We start from the raw sequence: 27,157 nt of genomic DNA, 5'->3' as shown, positions 1-27,157 counted from the left end.
GGCATGAATTAGACTTGGACTAATACTGCCATGTTTTCTACTCTCATCAGGACAAACGATTCCAAATTTATTCAAGTTGAATTAACGTGATATGTTAGGCCTGCTTCCATTACAAGTAATAGAGAATTCAATGCAAATCACCTTTAAGAAGAAATAAAAACAAAAGGTAGAGTTTATCAGGATAACTGGAGGAAGGTGGGTAAGGAAGGTTTTCAAGGTTCAGTTTCAATCTTCTTTGTTGGCTCTACCCTGGGCACATTTTCTGTTTGCTCTGTGTTCAAGTACTTCTTTTTTACTTCTGGTGACAAGACACATGCGAAAGGATCCAGAAATATGCCCTATCTTTTTAGCAGAAAGGATAATTTCCTTCTGCAACAGTTCTCTAAAGTCTAGCATTTGAGTCTCATTGCATTGTGTTGTGTAACATGTCATTCCCAGAACAATCATTGGTCTCAAAGGGGTGCAAAGTTCTGATGTCAGTGTTAGGGTCACATAATCTCAAATGAATGCTCTTTGGAATCTGCTGTGTCCAAACCCTGTGGACGAAGGACATGCAGGGCTGGTGAGTGCTGGAGGAAAATCAGAGCTCTGTATTCATAGGGAAAATTAAACCAGGTGAGCATTCATTTTACAAATATGCTTCCTCTCTCAGAGAAAACTGGAATAGCAACTGGAAGGATGCTAAACTTCCTAGTGAGGAACTTCAGAGTCAAGTTGATGAGGGAAAAAAAGGGCAATAAACCATTGTTGACAATAGCTTATGCTATTTATAAATTTCAGAAACTATATTAGCTATTTTGGGATTAGGTAGACAAATATATCTTTTATTTTTTATTTGTTTTCAGTTTCCTATAGTATGAGTCACCTAGGATGCTTTTATTAGTAAATGTAAAGCAAGTTTCTTTTATCAAACCTAACAATGTTTACTTCAAAGATCTGCACTTAATTTAGGAAGTACTATTTTTGAGCTCCTAGATACTAATTGTAAGGAATAGATGAAGCCTACTTAGCACAGGCCCATTTTTCTTTTCTTTTTTCTTTTTTAAAAAGATTTTATTTATTTATTCATGAGAAACCAGAGAGAGAGAGGCAGAGACATAGGCAGAGGGAGAAGCAGGCTCCCTCCAGGGAGCCTGATGTGAGATGGATCCCGGGACTTTAGGATCATGCCCTGAGCAGAAGGCAGATTCTCAACCGCTGAGCCATCCAGGTGTCCCAAGACCATTTTTAAAGAAATTGGGATTTCTAACTGCTATTTTTATCAACATAATATTTAAAAATACATATATACACCTTGCTCCCATAATTTTTTTTCATGATTATAATTGTACTCTTCAATCTTCATCACCTGGTTCACCCATCCCCCCATACATGTCCATCTGGTTAAGAGTCTGTTTCTTAATTTAGATTCTCTTTTTATTTCTGTCTTTCCTTTGATCATTTATTTTTATTCTTAAATTCCACCTATGAATGATATCATAGGGTATTTGCCTTTCTCTGACTGAATTATTTCATTTAGCATTATACTCTCTAGCTCCATTTGTTGTCCCCAAGATTGAGAATCCGAGAAACCACCAAGGAGCTGAGGCCAATGCAAACACACAAGGGTTTATTAGCAAGCTCAAGCTTGGGTCCAAGTATACTCCACATAGCAGTGCAGGGGCTAGGACCCCAAGGTTAAGAGATGTAGCAGTTTTATAGGGGCCAGTGGCCAATGAGATTGTAACACACAAAGTTGCACAGTCATGTCAGTCCGCATGCAGGTGGCCAATTGAATTACAATTTACCCTATAGTGACTGTTTGAACTAGCCTATCACTCTGGTCAGAATTGGCACGCAGGTTTGGTGGGCAAAAGGCAGGGTTTACATTCTTTGGCGGTTAGGGGTTCCGCATTCCTATATGAGCGGGTTTCTGATAAGGGTGTGCTCAGCGGCTTGACTAAGATGGGGCAGCGCCTTAAGCAATAAGCAGGTCATGTGGGGGTGATACATGAGATGGCAGGTGTAGCACAAAATGGAGTTAGTCCTGCTCTGTTTGTCCAGGGGTGGGGGATTTTTGTTAAATTCCTTGGGTCCCACACCATTAATATTGTTGCAAACCACAAAAGATCTCAAATAGCCAAAGCAATCCTGAAAGGCAAAAAAACAAAACTGGGTATTACAATTCCAGGCTTTAAGTTATGTTACAAAGCTGTAGAAATCAAAACAATATGGTACTGACACAAAAATTGACACATAGATCAATGGAATAGTATAAAAAGCCCAGAAATGACCCACAATAACTATATGGTCAATTAATCAACAAAGCAGGAAAGAATATCCAATGGGGAAAAAAAAAGTCTCTTCAACAAATGGTGTGGAAAACTGGACAGCTACATGCCAGAGAATGTAACTGGACACTTTCTTTACACCATACACACACACACACACACAAAAAAAAAAAAAACAAAAAAAACAAAAAAAAAAACTCAAAATGGATTGAAATTCTTAATGTGAGTCAGGAAACTATAAAAATCCAGAAGAGAACACAGGCTATAATTTCTCTGGTATCAGCTGTAGCAAGATTTTTCTAGATCTGTATCCTGAGGCAAGTGAAATAAAAGAAAAAATAAACTATTGGGACTACATCAAAATAAAGCGCTCCCCACAGTGAAGGAAACAATCAACAAAACTAAAAAAAAAAAGTACTGAAGGGAAGAAGATATTTGCAAATGACATATTTCATAAAGAGTTAATATTCAAAATATCTAAAGAACTAATACAACTCAATAGCCAAAAACAAATACTCCAATTAAAATATGGGCAGAAGATGTGAACAGACATTTCTCAGAAGAAGACATACATTTGGCCAACAGTCACGTGCAGAGGTGCTCAATATCACTCAATGTCACTCATCATCAGGGAAATATAAATCAAAACTACAATGAGATTTCACCTTATTCCTGTTAGAATGGCTAAAGTCAACAACACAAGAAATTTGCATAATGTTTTTTAATTTTTTATTTCTTATACTTAGTTATACTAATACATTGTTAGAGACTTAATGTTTAGATTTTAAAATAAATTATTGTAATCTATAATAATTTAGCATATGTATTGATTATAAATGTGAACTCCTTTCAATATCATGCTTATTGTCATAACCCAAACAGGTCATGATTAATGATTCCTACCTTCTTCAGACCCAGGTAGGGTTCATATTAATAGAAAAGTAGAGTCAGATGAGTTGCTATTTTGCAGTATTGAATGCAGATGTATATAAGATTATATAACTACCTTTTGCCTTCATCCCTAATCAATTTCTTAGTGGGTTAACTGTCAATATCAAACTAAGGAAAGGGAATAGTTTCTCACTGACTAAAGAAAGATAACTGATACCTAATAAGAATATAACATATTTCACTGTATGCAGTGATAAAATATGTATATATTTATACATTTAATTAACTGGTTTAAATAGACCATCCTATTAACCCAGACACTATTTCAATTACATGATCAACCAATCTATTTAGAGCTAGGTGTAGATCCAGTACTTGGGTTTGTTTGTTTGTTTAATATTTATTTATTTATTCATGAGAGAGACACAGAGAGGGGTAGAGACATAGAGGAGAAGCAGGCTTCCTACCAGGAGCCAGATGTGGGACATGATCCTGGAACTCTGGGATCATGACCTGAGCCAAAGGCAGATGCTCAAACGCTGAACCCACCCAGGCATCTCCAGTACTTGGGTTTGATAAGGAAGTTACATAATGTAATTCCAGTGTGTTCTTCCATGAAAACTGGTGGGGTTTTTTAGGTGTTGAAAATTCAATGTAAGGTGAAATGTCTAATAAATCATAAATTAATAGAAATGTTATATCCAGAAATTCAGAGTGATAAAAATGGATGCTTAGGCGGTGGGGGTGGGGTGGCATTGAGTCATTTACCTGATTGTGTCCAACAGGGTAAGACTGCACAGTTAAAATGTGTAGGAAATGTATCAACTGAACAATGGTTAAAGAAACTGAGAAAACATAGCCTGAAATTTAACATTTATTTGACCATCTTCAAATAATCTCTACCGACCTACAGGTATAGGCAGGCACTACTTCTGGGAAACTCAAGCCACAACTGAAAAGTACAGATGAGAAAAAAGAGAAAAGCAGATTATATTGTAAGAACTTTCTAATAATTATACCAATTCAACAATGGAACAGGCTGCTCTGGAAGTTGATGGGCTTTCCAAAACAGGAAGGAATGGACAAAGAAATGTGTATTTATTAAACAAGCATTGTGCTAGTCTCTAAAATCACAATATTGTGTATATTACCTCATCAAATTCCCACACACCCATGAAGTGGCTAATATTACCCTCATTTAGATGAGGAAAACAGACTCAGGGTAATGTTCCAGACCCCAAAGCTGGAGAGAAGTACAGCCAAGATGTAATCCCAAGTCTATTTGACTCCAAAAACTGTAACAAGAAGGGATGGGATAAGCACCTGTTAAAAACATCATAAAGGAGATTATTTCCACAGTTGATGACAAGTAGACTAGATGATTATTTAAAGTCTTTCAGGGATGGGATGATTAGGTGATGGGTATTAAGGAGGGCACTTGATGTAATGAGCACAGGGTGTTATATGCAACTTATGGATCACTACCTCTGAAACTAATAATACATTAACATTAACAAAACTGAATTTAAATTAAAAAAAAAAAAGTCTTTTCAAAGTCTAAAATAGTATGACTTCATTAGGGGCAGATGTTTAACTATAGGCTAAGCCACAAACTTTTCCAAGGCTACCATTAACCAATCCCCAGGACTGGTTAATCATATCACTGGTGTTATATATAGAATATATACCGAACATATTACCAGTATATATCAAATATAGTACCACCTGTATTGTAGAATACCAGTAAGAAAGATACATCTATATAAATAGATACAGAGATAAATCTATAGATGTATAAGTATATACACCCAGGCCTACCCTGTCTAACGTGGACAGGAGAGCTAAGATAGAGATTGGCATTTTTTGAAGGAAATTTTCCAAAACTGGAAAAGTCAGCTGAGCTTTACTTTCCTGGCATCATTGTTTATAGCTTTGACATCTTCCTGTGTAATGACCCCTCTGCTGAAAAAAAAAAAAAAAAAAGGTCAGAATCAATAGGCTGTTCTTTGCCTAGACATTGACAAAAGGGCATAATATTCACCCATGCTAATTACGGATACATCACTCAGCCATCCATCCAATGGTTCCTGGCAAGTCTCCATGCAAACTGCCCATTGCATAGATAAAAAATTGTTGTTCTGGCCTTTTTGCTTTCATTTAAAGATGGAAACTTCCCATATTTAAGCATAAAGTTACATCATAGACAGTGTTTAGAATAATGGACTGTTGCATATGCATATGTAAAATTATTTTTTCTTACTAGCCGCTGAAATCAAACTATTTTTGGTGTTAAGGTTTTGAAATTCAATGAAGTATTTCTGTAAATGGCTTAATTGAAATTTAAATGTACTTCCCATAATGTCTTGAGCAGGGTTAACTTCCTGACCAGGAATTTGGCTCTAAGCCTGAATAATGTGCATATATGGGCAGCTGAAGGGGCCATGAAGAGACTTAACTAGAAAGCATGGTAAACGTTTTAATAATAGTTATTCAAAACTGTTAAATAGAAACTGATTTTTATTTTTCTTCCTGTACTATTTTCTCAACTTAAGCAACATGTAGTTGGAAGTATGGAGAAACAAAGAAAAGAAAGAGATAAAGAATCAGCAGGGCTATTTTCTCTTTGTATCTCATTTGGTGGGAAGGCAGGAAAAAATCAGAAATAGGAAGAGAGAGCCTCAGGAACATAAAAATGAACAAAGAAGGGAGGCCAGGATGACTCATTGAAAGGGGAATGGTACTTACAACCCTTCTCTGTACTATTCTGATTTGAACCCTCCTTAATGCATAAAATATGATAATTTATTTTCTAAATGACCCTGCTACATTTATTTCAATTTATGATGTAATCTTTGTTTATTTTTCAGCTGCATTTGCAGTGGGGAGAGTCAAAAGACATCTCAGAATTCTGATATTTTTTGTATTTTCTTTCTCAACGAAGATATTAGAAATGGCCGTGCCCATAGGTCTACGTGTATCTTTCAGATATGGACCTCTCATCCCCACTTTCTCTCTTAAAGGCCAAAGTCTCAGCTTTCCTTTGCCAGGGAATAACCCTGCCCTTGGCTAAGTCAGAACATCTGGAGCCTGAGCTCATGGTCCTTGGAAGATAAGCAAAAAATATAGTTGTGCTGAATTCCCATTGTCTTCTCTAATAAGCATTTTATAAGAGAATAATAATCTCCTTGGGAATTGGAAAAATGATTGAAATAATCACTTTCAGTTCTGGACCAAGTCTGTAATTAGATAGTACCTGAGAAAGCAGAGCAAGGTTACAAACTGTGCCTGGACCCTCACATTCTTGCCTGAATGGCAGGAGTGACAAAAGGAATCAGCCCCAGAGACACTGAAACTTCTGGCATTCAGAGAAATATTTCTTCTGGCAAATTTGCAAAGTTTAGTCAAATCACTGAAACAAGTCTATTTGGAGAACATGAAATGCTGGATTATAAAATTTTAACAGACCCATTTTACATGCAAACAAGAAAACATCTGCTTAACAGAAATAAGTCACAATGTATCCTGAAGTCTTGAAAACATGGCCACATAAAGTTGGTATTTTTCCATTTAGAAGAAAAGTAGCATAGTCTTATAGTAACTAGGTAATGTAAATGTCTAAGTTAACCTAGCTGACCCAAACCAAGTATATCCCACCCAGCCCTCTTCTCACAGTAGCAAACCAGGGAAATTCTGAAAGAGTAGCTACCTGATGCAAAATGTTGAAGGATGTGTGCTTGCTGCTGGGCTTTTCCCTCATTTCTACATTTCCTTTCAGATAATCTATTTAGATGACACCGCAATGAAAAGTGGAGTAGTCTTTATACATATGGGTAGATGTCTGCTTCCACATGCTACTTCCATTGTTTCATATTATTTTCATATATTGAGAACTAAGTAGCACAGTTGAAAGAGCAATATAAAAAAAAATATCCTTTATTTTTTGACACAGACTTTCCAATTAAGATTTTTACCATCTTTCCTAAACCACCAAACCATTCTCTCTCTCTCCAAATCTCTCTCTCTCTCTCTCTCTCTCACTCTACTTCATTCTCCCATTCCCTCTACTTCATTTTCTTTCTCCCCTGATTGGAACAGAAGATGGCAACAGAATATTTCTAGAAAAACAGAAACTTAAGAATGGCTTTCCTTAATGGGTTCTAGATTTTCTGGATTTGGTTCTCTTATCTGATTAAATGTAGAGCATTAATGACTTTTGACTATAGGAAAAACTGAGGGTTGCTGGAGGGGAGATGGGAGGGGGATGGGGTAACTGGGTGATGGGCATTAAGGAGGGCATTTGATGTCATGAGTATGGGGTGTTATGTGTAATAGATGGATAACTGAATACCTCTAAAACTAATAATACATTATATGCTAATTAATTGATTTTTATTTAAAGCATTAATGACTTTGTTTTCAATGATGAAAAGGGGACTGGTAGTCCATGACATATAGTGATAAAAGTTTACTCAAAATATCATTTGTACATACCTGTAACCAAGTACCTATTGAAATCATGGCTCTGGGTAATAAAATAGTGCTACACTAGAAAGTTTAGTCAAAATTGGTAGTGTAATAGAGTTAGTGGGGATATTAGTTTTCTAGGGCTGTGATAACAAAGTATAAAAATCTAGTGTGAAAAGAATGACATCTGACCTATGTGCCTCCCAGGAGGTAGAAACTCCCCAGGACATTAGAATCAGTGGGTATGAGTTACAAGGACAAAATTTGAGCCAAAATAATAAGAAATATTTTTAACACACAGAGCAACCCAAGGATATATAAGCTATCTTGAAACAAAATGAGTTTTCTTATTGAAGGTCCCCACATGCTGGCTCAACCATTTGGGGGTGGAGGAGCACACTGCAATGGAGCATATACAAGTATCAGATTGTTAATAAAACTCTGTAACTTTTAACATCGGCTATCACTGACTGTAACTGCTAGTTAGTAGGACAGAGATTTTATACTTTGCATCGAAATCACCTACAACACCTAGAAAACAATCTTTTCAATATATTATAACAGAGTTCATATGTATGATAAGCCGGAGCTTATAATATATCAGGAGATGTTGTATAGATATTGTTTTATCCTTTGTGCATGTCTATAGTCAAAATATACCATACTTGCAAAAATGAAAAAGACTCAAATGTTTCAATTATGATATTTGCTTTACCATAAACATTGTTGTATGTATTAATTATCTATTATCAGTATGTTATTGAGTAACAAGCTGGCCCAAACTTAGTGGCTTAAATCAACAACAATTTATTGTTTCATACTTATATATGGGTTTGCTAAACAGTTCCTCTGATGTGAGCCAGGCTCAGCAGCTATTAAGTGAGGTTGCTCAAGTATCTGTGCCAGGTGATGAGTTAGCTGAAAACGAGCTGTCTAGGATAATGGGGACCAGAAAGTTCTGTCTATGTCTCATCCTACAGCAAAGTAACTGGGATTTTTCTCAGGTCTTAGTAGAGTTTCAAGAGACCAACCAGAGATATGCAAGGCTTACTGTGGCCTAGGCTTAGAACTGGCATGACAACACTCCCATCCTATTCTATGGTGACTTGCTAGGGACCAAAGCAATTCACAAGGCCAGAACAGTAAACAGTCTTTACCCATGGGAAAAGAAACAACATTGCCAAGGACACATATACAAAGAGAGTGGATAAAGGAAAACTTTAGCAATGGACCTATCACATAGTAAAAGTTTATGTTTTGGCAGTCCCTATTATGTTTATGGCAAGAGCTAGACCAATATTAACTATTATTAAGAGGTAAAAAGGGTTAATTTTGAATGATTTCTGTTTGTATTATTTTACTGTTAAAAGGTTATGCTTTGGCTATATTTGCAAACTCAGTAAAAGAACTGTATTCATTTTCAATTGCTGTGTGAAAGATTACACAAATTTAGTAGATTAAACAACATATATTTATTTCATAATTGCTATGGGCCACTAAACTAGACTTAGCTGGGTCCTCTGCCCAGGGTCTCATGAGACTAAAATCAAGGTGTCACCTGGAGCTAGTGTCTTATCTGAAGTCTGGGATACCCTTCCCAACTCATGCAGTGTTGGCATAGTTTATTTCCTTGAGGCTACAGAACTTATTTTCTTTAAGACCAGAGAGAGAGAGAGTCTCTGGCCTCTAGACCCACTCTTATTTTATATCTATCTATCTATTATCTATCTATCTATCTATCTATCTATCTATCTATCTATCTATCTATCATCTATCATCTATCTATGATTTTTAATTTATTTGTTCATGAGAGACACAGAGAGAGATGCAGGGACATAGGCAGAGGAAGAAGCAGGATCCCTGTGGGGAGCCTGAGGTGGGACTTGATCCCAGGACCCCAGAACCATGACCTGAGCCAAAGGCAGATGCTCAACCACTGAGCCACTCAGGTGCCCCTAGACTCACTTTTAAAGTTTTATCTTGATTAGATCACACCTACCCAAGGAGGATGATCTTTTGATTACCTCAAACCTGATTTGGGATCTTAGTAGTTGTGCAAAACCCCTCCATTTTGGTCATATAACCTAAACATGGTGGTGATATCCATCCTACTCATAGGTCATAATTAAATGGGGAAGATTATTGTGTACACTACGCTTACTCTTATACTGGTATCTTAGAATTCTACATACTACACAAACCATTCTAAAACACCTTAAAATGTTCATCACAATTTTACTGATAGGATTTTTCTTGTCTATACAGTGCAGAACAAAGTCTATGAGGTCTTCCATAAAATTAACCTCTTCACAAAGTTTTCTAACATCAATGCACTAATGGGCTCTATAATCTGATGGCTACTAAAATTCGTTTCTTTGCCTAGTAAAAATTACTAAAACTCTGAATCTAAACCTAAACCCTATTCTTAGCATTTAGATGTCTTGGATGTTTGCTAAAGCTATATAACTTTCATAACTAATTGAATAACAGGGGAAATTAATGTATCTAATCTCTATATTTGGGCCACCACTGCCAAGGATCAGAAAGGAAACCTGTGTCTTCCTTCTTTTGAAGGAGACTTCTACATAAAAAAAAGATGCATGCCACTAAAAGTGGACAGGGAAATAAGAACTAAAGATGAAATCTATCCAACTGAGCTCTAATAATCAGGAAGATGTGGGACCATTCATTTCTCATGAATTCTAGTTTAAAGACAGTTCCAAAAGTGGAAGCTTTTGTTTTTTGAGTTGCAGGTAAAGTCAAAATGAGGTACAGAGAATTCAGGACACATTACCAGGACTAGTAACATGGAATGAAATTTGGTTGACTCTAATCCATGATAGAACAAACTCTGACCCACCTGCTGGAGAGTCCAAGATACTCTTTCACAGGAGTCTACACACCTTTAAGAAGGCCTGACAGATGACTCAAAGGTGTTTCAGTATTTTGTTGTGTGTATATGTATCTGTATATTAATGTGTGTATGTGTACCTGTATGTTTATATACTTATATGCGTTTGCATGTGGGTGTATTTGAATGTGCATGTACATTTGTATGTTTATGGGTTTGCTTTTTTTTTTTTTTTTTTTAAAGATTTTATTATTTAAGTAATCTCCAAACCCAACATGAGGCTGAAACTCACAACCCTGTGATCAAGAGTTGTATCTTCTGGGCACCTGGGTGGCTCAGTGCATTAAACATCTGCGTTCAGCTCAGGTCAAGATCTCAGCCAATGTCAGGCCCCTTGTTTGGTGGGTGGTGGGGAGAGGGAATGTCTGCTTCTCCTTCTGCTCCTCCCCACCCCGTGTCTCTCTTATGCATGTTCTCTCTGTCTCTCTCTCAAATAACTAAATAAAATCTTAAAAAAAAAAAAAAGTTTCATGTTCCACCAACTGAGCCAGGTAGATGCTCCTGTATGTGTATGTTTACTTGTATGTTTGCTTTTATTTGTATATCTGTATGTGCATGTGTGTGTATGTTTGCGGGTTTGTGTGTGAGTTTTGCGTATTCATGTGTGTTTGTGTTTGTGTGTTTAACCTACAAGTATAGTACTCCAGTCCTCAGTACTTATTTTGATAAAGCCACAGGAAAGTGGCTATCATTGTTATGAGTTTCCTCTCCAAGTAGTGACAGATCAAATGCAGCAGAAAATCAGCACAAAGTATTTAAAAACAGAAAAAAAAAAAAAAAAACATTAGAAATTGAAGTTTGAAATCCCTAAGTATAGGAAAATACATATTTCCTTAAATCCAAGCATTGGTTAGTTGGGTATTTTTATTTTAATGTGGTTTTCCCCACTCTCTAGGGTCCCAAGGGCCCCTAGGTTAGGACATGTTGCTGCCCAGGGATTTAAGACCTTGAGGCTGATGCTGGAAGACTGAGTGAGCTCTTTGTGGTCCACAGATCTACTTCTTTGGTTTATAAAGTAACTTAAGAAAATGGAATTCATTTTTTTTTTAAAGCTGGGCATGTACTCTAAAGCTTATCAGACTCTCCATCTCTCTATCATATTACAACTAAGGGTGAGAGCCACCCTTTACTCCGTTTCTCTGGCGGTGGCAGGAGGCGTGGGGTTTGTGATCCCTGTCCTTGGGGACTGAGAGCCCTGTGCGGGAGGCAGGTTTCAGGTCAACCTCTTTAGGGAAGGTTTGTTTTTAAATTTTTATTTCTCATGAAAACAAAATTATACAGACTACATAGTAAATGCAAAGAATATAAATATTATTTTATGCATCGTACATAGGCAATAATATCCTATGATTAACTTAAATTCACCGTTTTTCCTTCTGTGGTTAAAAGGAGATGTTTGTGGGGGAACCTGGCTGACTCAGTGGTTGAGTGTCTGCCTTTGGTTCAGGTCATGATCCTGGGGTCCTGAGATCGAGTCCTACATCGGGCTCCCTGCATGGAGCTTGCTTCTCCCTCTGCCTGTGTCTCTGCCTCTATGTGTCTCTCATGAATAAATAAATAGAATCTTAAAAAATAATCAGGAGATGCTTGTGAATGCTGCTCTGCTCTAGACAGTGTGCATGAAAAGCTAAGGAGCACTTCTTTCCAAATATTTAGTGTCTTTCTGATTACAACTTAGGCTTTTGGTTCTATAAGAGACGTAATGCCATTTGAAGACTGAAGATGGAAAAACAAGTTTTCCGTAACCATATTTAATCCCTTCAGTCTGTCACAGGGAAGGAGGTATTTGTCAACCCTTCTTGACTAATAGCAGGGATCCATGGTCTTAGCTTTCCATTCTAAGGTACCTTGTGTGTGACCTGGTACCATGCATCCCTTTTACTGCCTGCCTGGGAGAGGACTCTGAGCACAGGGCTTCCTTTATCTCACTGTAGCTACTTTGGCAAAAGCCTTCCTCCTGCTGTTTTGACTCCCTTTCCCCTCCCCACCTCCTGCTTCCATCTTTTTCTAATTATCCTCAACTGGAATGACTCAAAATCCACATACACTCAAAATGAAATTCTTGTGGTTGGGGACAAGAATTCAGAAGTAAATGTGCATGTACTAAAATGTCATGTAAGGGGAACTTAAGGGTGGGGAAGTGTTGCTGAACTAAAACATGCCTGATAACACAGCCAGCCCAGCAAACATGGAATGAAGGCATTTTAATTCACTTGACACCTCCAAACTTGCCTGTGAACTAATGCGTCACTTTGTCCTGTGATTGTTTATCCTTTATAATATTTCTCACGCCCGTTGGCAAACACACGAATTGCCCACCCCTCAGCTCTTCCCTCATTCCCCAAGGTTCCCTCCCACACTTTTCTATGGTTTTGAATCTATTAAAGTGTGTACTCACCAAAGTGCCCTCCAAGTGTGAAACTCACACTTCTTCCTGTCTCTTGTTTCTTCTCCATTAAGTGTTACGCTTAACTGTTCAGGGTTTCTTTTTTTCTTTTTAGTAAAATTGGTAAACAAATCCCTGTAGCATTGCTAATTCTGAATACTGTTCACTTCCACATAACTTCTTTCTTTGAGTTTGCTGTACATGCATAGATGTGTGTGTTGGGGGGGTGTCCCTGTGTGTGTAAAATCCATTTATTAAAAGAATGCAATTGACTGGTGGCATTTTCAAGTAAAAGAACATATTGTTGGAGAAGCTCCTTAAGGACTTTTTGACCTTCCTCAAATATAAATAATAAAAACAAAGCTTTTCTTTGCTTCCTATGCAGAAGTTTAGGAGCAGTAATTATATCTCTTAGGTGAAAAATAGAAGATGTATATTTGCCCCTATGCTTCTGAATTCTCTGTTCCTACAACATTATTGTTTTTCTAGCATATAGCTATACAATATAAGTTTCAGCTTGAACATTAACCTCCACGTCAACTTTTACCCAGGCTACTCTTCTTCCCATAGTGTGAATACCATTGGTATTTGTGTTGGAAATAACCCAGACAGGGTGTGTGTATGTTTGTAGAGGCCAACCACATGTGGGTGGGATAATAAAAACAAAACCTTAGCATAGCATACCTTGAGAAAAAGGTGGATCAAGAGAGATAATGTGTGGTATAAATTAAAAATGACCTCATATGGAAATTTTGTGGATATTATAAAAACACAAAAATAATCTGTCAGCAGAGAGTTTACTATAATGGTGAACCTCTCATTCTTCACATCTTAAACTGGTATCTTCCTATCATTCTGGAGCACAACTCACACTTGTGATATTCCTTATTTTCTGTGGGGCCGTGGGCATCATCAAGAGAAGGGATATTAATCATGTTTATCTTTGCCAATTTTATAACATGGAAAAAAATTTTTAAAGATTTTATTTATTTATTCATGAGAGACACAGAGAGAGAGAGAGAGAGAGAGAAAGAAAGAGAGAGAGAGGCAGAGACACGGGCAGAGGGAGAAGCAGGCTCCATGCAAGGAGCCCGACATGGGACTTGATCCTGGGACCCCAGGATCACACCCTGGGCAGAAGGCAAACACTAAACCGCTGAGTCACCCAGGGATCCCCTGGACAACTTTTTATAACATGGACAACCATCAAAGTGCTTAATATTTAAGATCAGTTCTCCAACATTTTAGGCTAATTAAAAAAAAAAAAAACAGTTAAAAGGGAATTATACACAATCCTTTATTAATGTAAATCATGTATCTTTTATTTCTATGTTTAGGAGCAGAGAGGTGGATAACGAAATCCTGCAGAAGGCAGTGTGGAACAGCGGGAAAGAGGAATGCTACGGGACTACGCAGCTCTGGTCTGCAAGCCTGTTTCTGGCACTTACAGCTGGGTGAACTGGGCCAATTATTTCAACAGTCCAGATCTCAATTTTTTAACTATAAAATCATGTAATAAGATCTATCTTAAAGGATTGTTATAAGCATCAGGGCTAATATAATCCTTTGGTTATTGTAAGTCTCAATGCATGATAGATGATTATTATTCTTAGTATTATTTATTTTATGGAAAAATCCATATAATCAATTTATCGATTCTATGAAAAGCACCATAGAACATTTATGAATAGAATTACATGTGTAATTGTATTCATAAATCATCTGTAATCTCTTAAACAGTCTTAGTAATACCATGTCCATTTCAGTAGAAAGTCATCATTTTTCCACATGAGTTCTTTGGGCTTTTTGGCTCTTGCCCTAATTGAACAGCAGAGAAGCTTTCAAGCTGCCTTTCTTGAAGTAATGCTCCTCCATAGCAGGCTTTCCAGCTTGCTGTACCCAGCTCAGCCAGACCTTAGGAATTTTCTTAACCCATATCTTGTCTTAGTAGATTTGACCATAACCTTCATGAAAATCTGTTCTCTCTCCATAACTAAGATAGCTGCTTTTACACTTTACTGGATACTACCAAATTTATGTCTTTGTCTCTAGGATGCTGTTATGAGCATTGATTGTAAAACTCTTACCACAGCTCCTGGCTCAGAATAACTGCTCAATAACTGACATGTATTATAGTTATTAAATCATCATCATCATCATCATCATCATCATCATCATCATCATCCTAGAATTCTTTGTTAGTTTTTCTCCTTCCTGAGCTCTGGTAGTAATGGCCTCCCAATTATCAGTTCTTGGTCTATTCACTTGGTCTTTGTTCACTAGGTTTTTCTTAAGAAAATCACCCACTCACTTAGCTGTCTTACATAATGATATTCAGATGTAACTCTCTAGCCCAACTACTTGCTAAGGCTTCGGTTTTATATTTCCATCTGCTCCTATGATCTTTACTCGAGTAGAATACCCTGCCATCATTGCCAGCTGGACATGCACACTGACCTAGATTCTCCTCCAAACTATGCTGTTTACTTTCTTTACCACCCCTCCCTAACCTGGCTATCTTCACCTCACCCCTATTCTTTCTCTAGCAAGAGACAGGAGTCCTTGTTTTTCTTAAATTCATCCCTTCATCTTTGCTATGGTCATTCTTCTTGTTCAAATATTCATTGCTTTACCATTAAATCAATTCAATTGCCTTTTAGTGGAACATTGGCTTTCTGTTACATCCAACCTGAATTCGACAGGTTACATTGCTATAGGAATTATTTTGAATGTCTTTTTTTTTTTTTTGCTTGCTTATTCCAGAGCCTACAGATACCTTAATGCCATCTATATTACATTGAAGTTTATCCATAGTTTTTATGTCACTAATGTCTGAAACGTTTATCTATCCCAACTTTTTTTTTTTAATTACTCTGTATAAACATTTAGTTTCAGTAAGTCTTGGCCCTCCTGGATCACTCCAAAATCATGCTGGTTGACTATTAATTCTAGACTGGTTCATGATTCAACTTGTTATTTGAAAATTCTCCCACATATTCTCTTAATCTATCTATTTTTTGTGTTCATTCAAGACTCATCTTAATTTCCATTGTTTTGCATAGCTTTTCCTTGATAGTCTGGCTATTTTTACCTCTGTTTTTTTTATTATCATATCTTTTTCTGTACTACATATGTTCTTTTATATGTTCTCTATTATAGTATCCTCTAGGCCAAGTTCCTTTTTTATTCTAGGCCAAGTCCTTATATGACCTTTATAAGGTATATTTTTTATTACCTGAAAACATTATCAATTATCATTCCTTCTCTGTAATTCCCACTGCCAATACCAGAATTTATGTCCTTCTCATGATTTATCTTTGGACAATAATGTCCAGGATGGATCAGAGGGAAAATAGATACTATGTCATTGTTAAAAACTGTCCATAGCAACAGTGTCCTTCACAGTGGCCTTTAATTGGTTTAGTAAAGATCTCTTGTGGTTGTGAACCCTAGATCTTTATTTATTGTCCTCCAAGAACTTAAAATAACCTTCCCAACATACTCAAGTCTGAAGATTCTGTTCTTCAAAATTATCTGTCAGCAGGATTTTCTAGGTATTTTTGTTTAATCCTTAGTCTCTACTTATGGGATATTGGTCTTTCATGATTTTCTTAGTTACACTTGCTTAGGGTCTCAAGCTCTTGACTCAGGATTAATATAATTGCCTCATAATTAATACATTGCCTGATTTCCTGTAATATCCCACCCCAGGTCTTCTTGAGTGGAACTGTAGTGTAGTAAAGCACATTTTTGGGTTGTCTTGAAGCATTTCCAATTCTTCCTGGTTTCATAACTGTTTGATTATCTGCCTTTGGCTTCCTATTATATCATGAACAACTCGGAGGCTATGCATGCATCATCCCTGTATCTCCACAGAAGATAGTGATGTATTGTTCAAATGACAAACACTGAATATTTTCTACAAATTAATTAGATAAGCTTTTATTTATATGCAGTATTCAGCTAAAATTGTATTGTTCCATCATTGGAAAGCATATAATAGCTCAACCTACCATTCACAGTTGCAATAATACCATCTCTTTACAGATGGCCAGGCACTGTATTCAGAACACAATGATAAACATGACAAATTTCCTACTGTTGGAGAGCTCAACATAGTGAAGGAGACAAAGAGGACCACAAGATGATGTTGGAATACATACAAAGATAGATACAAAAAAAAGGGCAGAGAAAAGAGAGACAAGAGAGGAGAGAGGGGGGACAGGTACAATATTATTTTATGATGAATGAGGTCTTAAAAGGAACTCTCCTGCACTATTATGACATATTAGGACATATTAGGAAGGATGATCTAATAATTATTTTTAAAAATCTTCCAAATATCAATTTCATGTTCTCTTTTTTTCTAGCATTAATTTCTCTATGCTTCTATGCCTGTCTCCCCAGGTACATTTTGAAGAAAGAATACTAACTTCTCTCATTTCAATTAGATTTGCTTTTTTTGAACATACAAGAAGCTTTAATTTCATAGTTCACTTGTAATTTCCTTCGTCAACTTCTGAAATTGAAAACATACATGATTACAAGCTTACTTTGTGGCTGCAATTGCAAGGGTGCACATTTTTCAAAAAAAAAAAATCATCTGCCTGGATATGTGTCAAACTTAGAATTAAATCTCTAAATTATAGGCTGCCTATAAATTCCTGTGCTTGTTCATCTCTCTAACACCTTTTGTGTATGGCTTTTTTTTTTTTCTCTGAATAGAAAGAAAATAGAGTAGATGTGTGAACCTGCTGAATGGAACTGAAGTTCTAAAACTTGCATTTTTAGTTTTATGGATCAGGACCACCAAAATATTTTAGATGTTCATATGAGATCCTTGTTTCCTTCTAGAATGGGTAAATGCATAACAAAGTGAAGTTTTGAGAGATGTGTCTAAGAAGCCAGGTGGCCTGGATTTGTATACCAACTCTGCCTCTTGACAATTGTGTGATTCTGTGCAAAACACTTGACCTCTCTGTTTCACCATATAGCTTGCCTGTTTAATAGATTTTTGGAATTAAATAGACAAACAACACTACACCCTCACTCATAGTAATCATTTAATACATTTAAACTATTGTTACTGTATTCCTATTTCAAGTTCCTCTTTACTAGACTTATTATCCATATTTTTGTTATTCAATATATAAATAAGGTAAGCTATAAATAGTTCTATGGGACTTTGTTCTTTCTTCTTGAGAATTAGCTGACTCATTTATAGCAATGACTAAATATTCCACATTTCTCTGAGTAAAATTAGTTTGTTCTTATCTTCCAGAAACTATATTTTGGCCTATTTCCTTTCATTCAATTGGTTAAATAGAATGTGCTTAAAATCTATTAGCTTATATATATTGGAAATTATTATTTATACATTTACACACATTTATTTATTTATTTTTCCTTGTTTGTCCTTCTTGCTGAATTTAAATGAATCACTTGAATAGTTGTAGATGGTCTTCTCTGCATGGTTCATGTAGATCATAATAACCTTTGAATAAATTTAGAAGCGGAAACTAAGTCATACTTAGTCTTGCATAGCAAAGGACAAGCCATGGTTTTGCAAGGCAGAAGCCCTTTGGCACAGACCTGTTAATTCACCAAAGGAAAAAAATTAATGTTCACATTTTCCTTGGTTAGCTCAAAAGTATTTTTTTGAAGTATTGAATTTCTGCCATCACATAAACCTAGACATACATGAAAAAATTTACATTTAATTTAGAATATAATTTGTGAACATGTAAAAAGAATATTTAACTTTTCCCTTTCTGTTATTGCTATCCATTAAGGAAAAAACACCTATCCTATTTCTCCAAAAAAAATATTTTCATCAAGAAAGGTTTAACAAAAATGCTGTAGGATTACAGAATTTTCATGTAATGTGCCAACTCTATGTGTTTTGTAGGCTCAGATGTTTACAGTGTGGTGAGGATGTTAAACCACAACTCATAAAATGAAAGAACTAACGGAAAATCTCACTTGTATATTTTAAACAAGCCAACTGTTTAGACTTACATATTTTAATTCATAAGTCATATCCAGCATCACAGAACTCTGAGCATTGAACATAATTTCAATGAAGAAAATGCAAACTACCTTCCCTTATAGACCTTATTCAGAATTAAAAACAAATCATTATATGCAATTTTCTGTTAGAATTCTAACATAATCATGCCATCCTTGAACTTTATTTCAATAATAATGATATGCGTACTAACCCTAGAACAGATAACAAAGGCCATCCAGCATATCTATCCCTAATATGATATTAAGAGAAAGATGATTGCATGCAAAGAATAAACCTGAAAGATTATATACCAATGTGTTAGTAATATTTTCTCTAAAGAATAAGATAATGATGTTTTTACCTTATGGCTTATATAGTCCAGCATTTCTTAAATGTTTTTAACTTGAACATATGTTACTTTAGAAATTTGGGTGGTGGAGGAAGCAATGCTATTTCTTTTTTTTTCTAAATTTTTATTTATTTTTGATAGTCACACACAGAGAGAGAGAGAAGCAGAGACACAGGCAGGCTCCATGCACCAGGAGCCTGACATGGGATTCGATCCTGGGGTCTCTAGGATTGCACCCTGGGCCAAAAGCAAGAGCCAAACCGCTGTGCCACCCAGGGATCCCAATGCTATTCCTTTTTTTTTTGTTTATTTATGATAGTCACAGAGAGAGAGGCAGAGACACAGGCAGAGGAAGAAGCAGGCTCCATGCACCGAGAGCCCGATGTGGGATTTGATCCTGGGTCTCCAGGATCGCACCCTGGGCCAAAGGCAGGCGCCACCCAGGGATCCCCCAATGCTATTCCTTTTTAAGTGTATTTTATTCTTTCATATCATTGTGGGCTGTGTGTACTTACCAATATAAGTAACATCTGAGAGTACTTAATATCCATTTAAGCCATGAAAGAATCAATTCATCAACAAATAACTTTCAATTAAGCTAGATATGCTCAAAGACAAAAAATCTCAGACTAAATTTAAGCAGATTTTCATCAGTCTTTAAGAACAAATAACATATACACTATTTAATAGTCTCTCAATGAAACTGTAATTTATTTTCTTTTTTTTAAACTACATCTTTTTTTTTTTTTAATTTTTATTTATTTATGATAGTCACACAGAGAGAGAGAGAGAGGCAGAGATACAGGTAGAGGGAGAAGCAGGCTCCATGCACCGGGAGCCCGACGTGGGATTCGATCCTGAGTCTCCAGGATCGCGCCCTGGGCCAAAGGCAGGCACTAAACCACTGCGCCACCCAGGGATCCCCTGTAATTTATTTTCAATCAAACATTCCTAGGTTTTGATTTGATGCCTCTTTATTAGGCTCTTATAATTCTATTTAAACTCTTAATACTAGTTGTTAGCTCATCAAATATTAATCCAGCTATTGTCTCAGCTCTTGCTATAATGTTGTGAAGCAAAAATACTTGATAGTAATTACTTGTTCCTGTGTTAGCAAGTAAGCTTGAGCAGCTCTTCTACTCTTTGCTTTCTTTGTTTTGGGATGAGAGGACCACTTTTTTTTTTTTTTTTTTTTTTTTTTTTTTTTTTTTTTAATGAACTTAACAAGTGTGGTTGGAAGTTCCCAAAAGTCTGTGGAAGCAGGATGTTTTTTAAAACCTAGGTCAGAATTGGCCCACGGTACTGACTACAGTGAGGAATTGTATCCCTCTTATGGAGGTGGGTTTGGAGGTAGGGGACAAATTTTGGCAAATAATGATTGCATCTACTCCAGCTGTGTCTACCACCATGCTAGGTGTGAGAGCTATAAATCACACTGTGCCTTGTGATAAGTGTCATAGATTAGAGATATATAAAAAATGGAAAAAGAGTTGAAGAAGTCATTCTTTTGGAGGAGTTGGAAAAATCTTTATAAAGGCCATAATATCAGAACAAGATCTGTAGAAAAATTATGAGCTTGCAAGAAGAAATAAGTGAGAGCATTACAGTCAGAGGGCACAACATATACAAAAAAAAAAAAAAAAAAAAAAAAAGAACCAAAACATTGGCAATACAGAGTCAGAGAAAACATTACTTGATTAACAAAACATGTGCAACATATGGATTGAAAATAGATTGCCAGGGGAAAAGTAGTAGGATTGAGGCTTAGAGATAATTGTAAAAGGTCGTACTATAATGCTAAAACATTTGGAATTTATTTTGTGGGTTATGAGAGGTGTATGAATTACTTTATACTGCATGCCAATCTATCACAAAACACAGTGGCTTAAAACAACAGTTGGCAGCATAGCAAACTAATAAAAATTTTAGTGGCTTGAAACAACACCATTTCTTAGTTAATGATTCTTTGGGTCAGAAATAGGGACTGGGTTCAGGGAGGTGGTTCTTCTAATCTCAGTTGGGCTCAGTCATGTGATGTGGCTATAGTATTATTGGGTAAATAAGAGGCTGCTGTGATTATGGGCCAATTGCAATCTTGTCCTTTGATGGATTAGCCCAGGTTTGTTGATGTGGGAAAGATAGAAAGATCACAGGAAAGTAGGTGGGATTATGTAAGGCCTCAAGAGACCTAGATTTGGAAGCTATATTCAATAACTTTGCTTCATTCTATTGGACAAATTGAATCACAAGACCAACACAGGGAAAATAGATTCCAATTGTTGATAGTGAGTGCTTCAAAGTCACATTGTGCATGGAGTGGAAACTGATAAGAATGAAAGATTGTATTCATTTTTGTAATTTACCAAAAGGGAGTTTTGAGTAATTTTATTTGTATAGTGGTTACAAACTGAGTGCTAGATTTATTTCAAATATCTTCACCTAGGTTGTAGGTAAAGAAAATCCTGAAACAAGGGAAAACACAGGATTATAGGAACTGAAAATATTAGAGGATTTCTAAGGAAAGTTATGGGAGATAATAAAATTTTCTTTCCAAGGGACTTTGAAACCCTGGAACACCAAGACAGTCTATTTTTGCTTCTCCCACTGGCCAAGCAGAACACACTCTTGGTTAAAACCAAACAAAAGAAAACCACAAACAAACATCACATGTCACATGCCAACAATATATCAAAGAATAAGTTCAACTAAAAAGTTTTATCTTGAAAATTAAAAAAAAGAATCCCTGTGAATGTCAAAAGGGAATCCAGTATTTATATATGAACCATATTTGGTGTATAATGAGATAGCAGCATAACTTGGAGACAATATATTAGACTACAGCTAGTAGAAGAATGAACCTGGTTTTGAGACACTAGTAGGAGTGTGAATCCAGTTTTGAGCCTCTTCCTGTTTACTGTTATTTTCTAGAAAAGGAGGGAATCTCAGAGGAAGATCACCAACTGAGACAGAGTGGGTTACAGCACTGCTAAAATCATTCATCCTCAGCAGGCCAGAACTGAGTGTTAAGGGATTGTTTATAAGCGATAAAAGAGGAGAGGCTGGAGATAAAAGGGCATGGAGACTTTGGCCCTTGACATGGCTAGCTTCTCTTCTGAGATTTTTTTTTTTTTTCTAATGTCAGTGGTGTTACTTCTTTTTATGAAGCTTTTAAGAGATGTATGCTATTTCCAGGTGTCACCTTTGTTTGTTTTGAGTTTTCTCTTAAGTGTACCTGTTTCTTTTCGAAGGGGTCCATGCATCCTGGTGTTTATAGCAGCCTTGGTAAACAGTAGCCAAAAAATGGGAAAAGCACAAATTTCCACTGGCTTATGAACAGATATAGAATATGTGGTGTGTATATGTGCAATGGGATGTTACCCAGGCATCAAAAGAATGAAATCTTGCAGGTGAGTGGCTCAGTTGGTTAAGCATCCAATTCCTGATTTTGGCTCAGGTCAGGATTTCAGGATTCTGGGATTGAGCCCTGAGTCTGGCACTGCACACTCATCAGGGAATCTTCTTGAGGATGTTTTCTCTCCCTCTCCATCTGCCCCTTCCCGGGCTCACACTCTCTAAAATAAATAAATAAATCTTGAATAAAAAGAAAGAAATCTTGCCATTTGCACTGATGTGGATGGAGCTAGATTGTTTTATGTTGAGTGAAATAAGTCAGTCAGAGAAAGACAAATATACCATATGATTTCATTCATGTGGAACTTAACAAACAAAATGAATTAACATATGAGAAGAGAGAGAGAGAGAGAGAGAAACCGTAAGAGACTCTTATCAATAGAGAACAAACTGAGGGTTGATGACGGGAGGTGGGTGGGGATGGCTAGATGGGTGATGGGCATTAAAGAGGGCACTTGTGATGAGCCCTAGGTATTGTATGTAAGCGATAAATCTCTGAATTCTACTCCTGAAACCAATATTGCACTGTCTTTTAACTAACTGGAATTTAAATAATTTTAAAGTATATTTGTTTCTATAGTTTTATATAAACTGACCATGTATTAGGCAAGAACATATGTTGATAGTAGCATCCCTCTTTTCAACATAACACTGTATATTGAAAAACAAAGACTTGTAAGTCAAGCTCAGCAGCTATCCTCCACCCTCATGTATCTATTAACACAAATACATAGAAAGAGGGGGGTGCCTGGGTGGCTTACTCAGTTAAGCATCTGCCTTTGGCTCAGATCATGATCCCAGTGTCTTGAGGATTGAGCCCCACGTTGGGTTCCCTGCTCAGTGGGAGCCTGCTTCTCTCTCTGCCCCTCCCTCCTGCTCTGTTTTCTCTCACTATGTTTCTCTCTCTCTCTCAAATGAATAAAATCTTATATATATATTATAAAAGAATAAAGGGGAAAGAGTATCCTGAGTGAAAAGAGAACAGTGTAACAAAGATATTTTTGTCTGTATGGAGATTTCAATATATAAAAACACACTTTAAGAAAAGAAGTGTCCTTACTGAAGCCAGGTTACAGAAAAAGATTATAACAGAGGGGCTTCTAAGACCAATCTTTTGAGAGGAACCCTGGTTCTGGAATAAGATAGAACACACATCTGTAATTCATTTTGAGAAAAAAGTATTCCATGTTATAACCAGTGTGTCTTATCTATGGGCCCTTTGAAAAATATAGAAATAATTTGAGAAAAAAAATTTAAAGGCCTACATGCAACGTGTACTAGAGGAATTGTCAGTGGACCAGAGATTTAAAGTTTTTTTTTTAAATTTTTTTATTTATGATAGTCAGAGAGAGAGAGAGAGAGAGAGAGAGGCAGAGACACAGGCAGAGGGAGAAGCAGGCTCCATGTACCAGGAGCCCAATGTGGGATTCGATCCCGGGTCTCCAGGATCGCACCCTGGGCCAAAGGCAGGCGCCAAACCACTGAGCCACCCAGGGATCCCCTGGACCAGAGATTTAAATGTAATTTTGGAAAATAGAGAGTTATTGGTGTGTTTTTGATGGAAAAGATGAAGCAGAGAAAAAAGCAGCTTAAACCATGAGTGGGAACATAATACAGGGACTCTTTTTTATGTGGACTTTCGAAGAGACTCTAAGCCCCCAGCTATAATTTATTGTCTATACAGAGACAGATTTGAGGGCACTAGTATACATGACAAATAAACCAGGACTTTCCTGAGCAACAGGGACATATAGTCATACTACTCGAAGAGAGCTCTCTAGCAGAGTACAGAAGTGTGATATCTACAATAATTAGACAATTGATGGTTAAAGACTCCTAGAAGAGCTAGATTCTGGCCTCCTTCTTCTCCTTACCCTAAAAGGAGAGCTCATTGCAATCTTTGCTCTGGCCAAGCTTTGATATCTCTCATTTTCTAATCAATTGGAAGACTTGCTTGAGACAGTTTTCCTTGCTCTCTAATCAAATAGAAGTAGGTATGAATTAATTTTTTTTTATTTTTATTTATTTATGATAGTCACACACACACAGAGAGAGAGAGAGAGAGAGAGAGAGAGGCAGAGACACAGGCAGAGGGAGAAGCAGGCTCCATGCACCGGGAGCCTGACATGGGATTCGATCCTGGGTCTCCAGGATCAGCCCTGGGCCAAAGGCAGGCGCCAAACCGCTGAGCCACCCAGGGATCCCGAAGTAGGTATGAATTAAAGAAAGATGGAATCCCCAATAAGCACAAGTAACTGTGTGTGTGTCTGTTCAGGATGATATTTGGAGAAAGAACCGTGTTGGAAAGTGAATTACTACCGAAGAAATACGAGGAGGATAAAAGTTGTTGATTTTGGGGTATCAGTAAAAATATCACTTCATTTTTCCTTATAAACTAGTAAGAGCTGGACATTTCCACTACCATTCATTAAGAGTTCTTGCATTGGGTTTCTAGGGACTGGGTAGGTGATAGTGTAACAAGTCCAGAAAGGCAATCTCCCTTGGCAGGCTTGTAGAAAAAGAGGAAAAGAGATACCTCTTTCAAACACTATGTTTCTAAAAATAGTGTCCTGAATTTTGAGGTTCTATATTAAATAATGTAAGTCTCCATTGATATAATCACATTTGATTATTTTACAAATATCCAAGAGGGATCAACCAGATCAAAGAAATAACTGTTATTGGTGGTGGAGTGGATAGGTGGTGGAGTGGATAGGAGCAAGATAGGATGTTGAATTTGAGGCATGTAGTCCCTGCCAGAAGAAAGACTTATAGCAGAGACTGGGTAAGAGCCTTCAGTAAGATACTGGCACTGTCACAGGATGTATACACTAAGAAGGTGTAAGAAAAGCAACATATTTTTTTTTTAATTTTTTAAAATTATTTATTTATTTATTTATTTATGATAGTCACAGAGAGAGAGAGAGAGAGGCAGAGACACAGGCAGAGGGAGAAGCAGGCTCTATGCACCGGGAGCCTGACATGGGATTCGATCCCGGGTCTCCAGGATCGCGCCCTGGGCCAAAGGCAGGCGCCAAACCGCTGCGCCACCCAGGGATCCCGAAAAGCGACATATTGTATACAATAGGTTTGCCTAGGTCAAGCCTTGTCGCCTCGCTGTCCTTGAAGTTCCATGGGGTTTGGGGTATCTGGGAGGACTGATCATTTTCACAAGAACTTTAGGCCCTAGTCCTTCATTAACAAAAATAGAGTGTGAGAAAGACCCCCAACAACCTGCTTGCTACTTCTTCCTGCTTTTAGGATGTGTGAGAAGCTGAATAGGACGGGAAGGTTAATGCAGACAAGCAAGCTTGTGTTTATGGTTGTGATCACATCCTGGTGCCAGCGAATCTTCCTCTGCTTCACTTGGCTCCTCCATTACCCCTGACTGTGTAGCCCTATCTTCAGAAGTCTTTTACTTTCCTTTCCCTTCCTACCTCTCCTTTCCCCTCACTAGATGTATATTGACTATGCACAGTAAGGCATGTACTCTTATCTTTGATACTAATGAACAGAATAATGGAAAAATAAATTTCAATTATCACAAGTAAGTTGAGTGTTCACTTAGTTCACATGCCTGAGCTACTTGATTTCTATTCATGTGGTGCCCAAAATTAGAAAAATATTAATCCAGAATACCGTGGGAATGAGCAAGAGAAATCTGCCAAGACACATTTTCTCACACATAAGTCACTGAACACACCTGCAACTTCCCATCTTGCATTCAGACCTTGCCATCCCCTTCCCAAGAGCTGTGTTAGCTTTTCCTCTTCCAGTTTTTATTGTTTCAAGATCTCCTTCTCACCTTTAAGCAAACATTTCCACATCCTGCTTAATGAAGACACGCCTTTGGAGATAATAACTGGAAATCATGGTTATTTTGTGTCATCAGTTTTGGTGTTTGATATATCAGCTTATTAAAGTTTGGAACACAATAACAAGGAATAAATGCAATGGGCATTGGTAGTTATATATGAATTTTTAAAGAAAATATTAGATTGATTTGTTCTTTGAGTGTTTTTATAGTCACATGCATAATTGGTGAATTAGACTACACAATTTTTAACTTACAAAGTCATCTTAGTAAAGGACAGTTTGGTCAAATAAGGCAGAGAACAAATAGTTACTCAGTGTGCCAAACAGCACTAGATTCCAAGCTAATTTTTTCTTTTGAAACAAGTTTAATTTACCCCATTTTTTTAAGTTCATAAAAAGAGCATCATAGTTGCTAAGAGACAGAAAACTGGTTTGAATTCAGAAGTCTGCAGTAAGCTCTCAATTTATTGACATCAATATTCTTCAGAGTCAAGCACATACTTTACCATTAATTTACTCTTTCTGAATAATCCAAGAATCTTAGAAATCATCAGAAAAGGTGAAGTAATAAAAAAGCAAGACCAAAGCCCTCTTAACCATAAGTCAGTGAAAATATTAATTTCAAACTAAAATTACTTTTATATGATGT

The 27,157-nt window shown here is 36.8% G+C and overlaps 1 long non-coding RNA gene across 1 annotated transcript in view; it reads left to right on the top strand.

Moving 5' to 3' along the window:
• Positions 1 to 507: 507 nt before the first annotated feature.
• LOC119867049 overlaps positions 508 to 27,157 on the top strand; it is a 52,977-nt gene continuing 26,327 nt past the window's right edge. Inside the window, exons 1-2 of the long non-coding RNA XR_005382228.1 lie at positions 508 to 615; positions 14,260 to 14,343. This is a non-coding gene — a long non-coding RNA (uncharacterized LOC119867049). The remainder of the gene's footprint in view (positions 616 to 14,259; positions 14,344 to 27,157) is intronic.

The sequence above is a fragment of the Canis lupus genome, chromosome 31, assembly GCF_011100685.1.
Source record: "Canis lupus familiaris isolate Mischka breed German Shepherd chromosome 31, alternate assembly UU_Cfam_GSD_1.0, whole genome shotgun sequence".
Lineage (NCBI taxonomy): Eukaryota > Metazoa > Chordata > Mammalia > Carnivora > Canidae > Canis > Canis lupus.
Note: the sequence above shows the minus strand (reverse complement) of the source record. Positions and strands in the feature narration are given on the sequence as shown.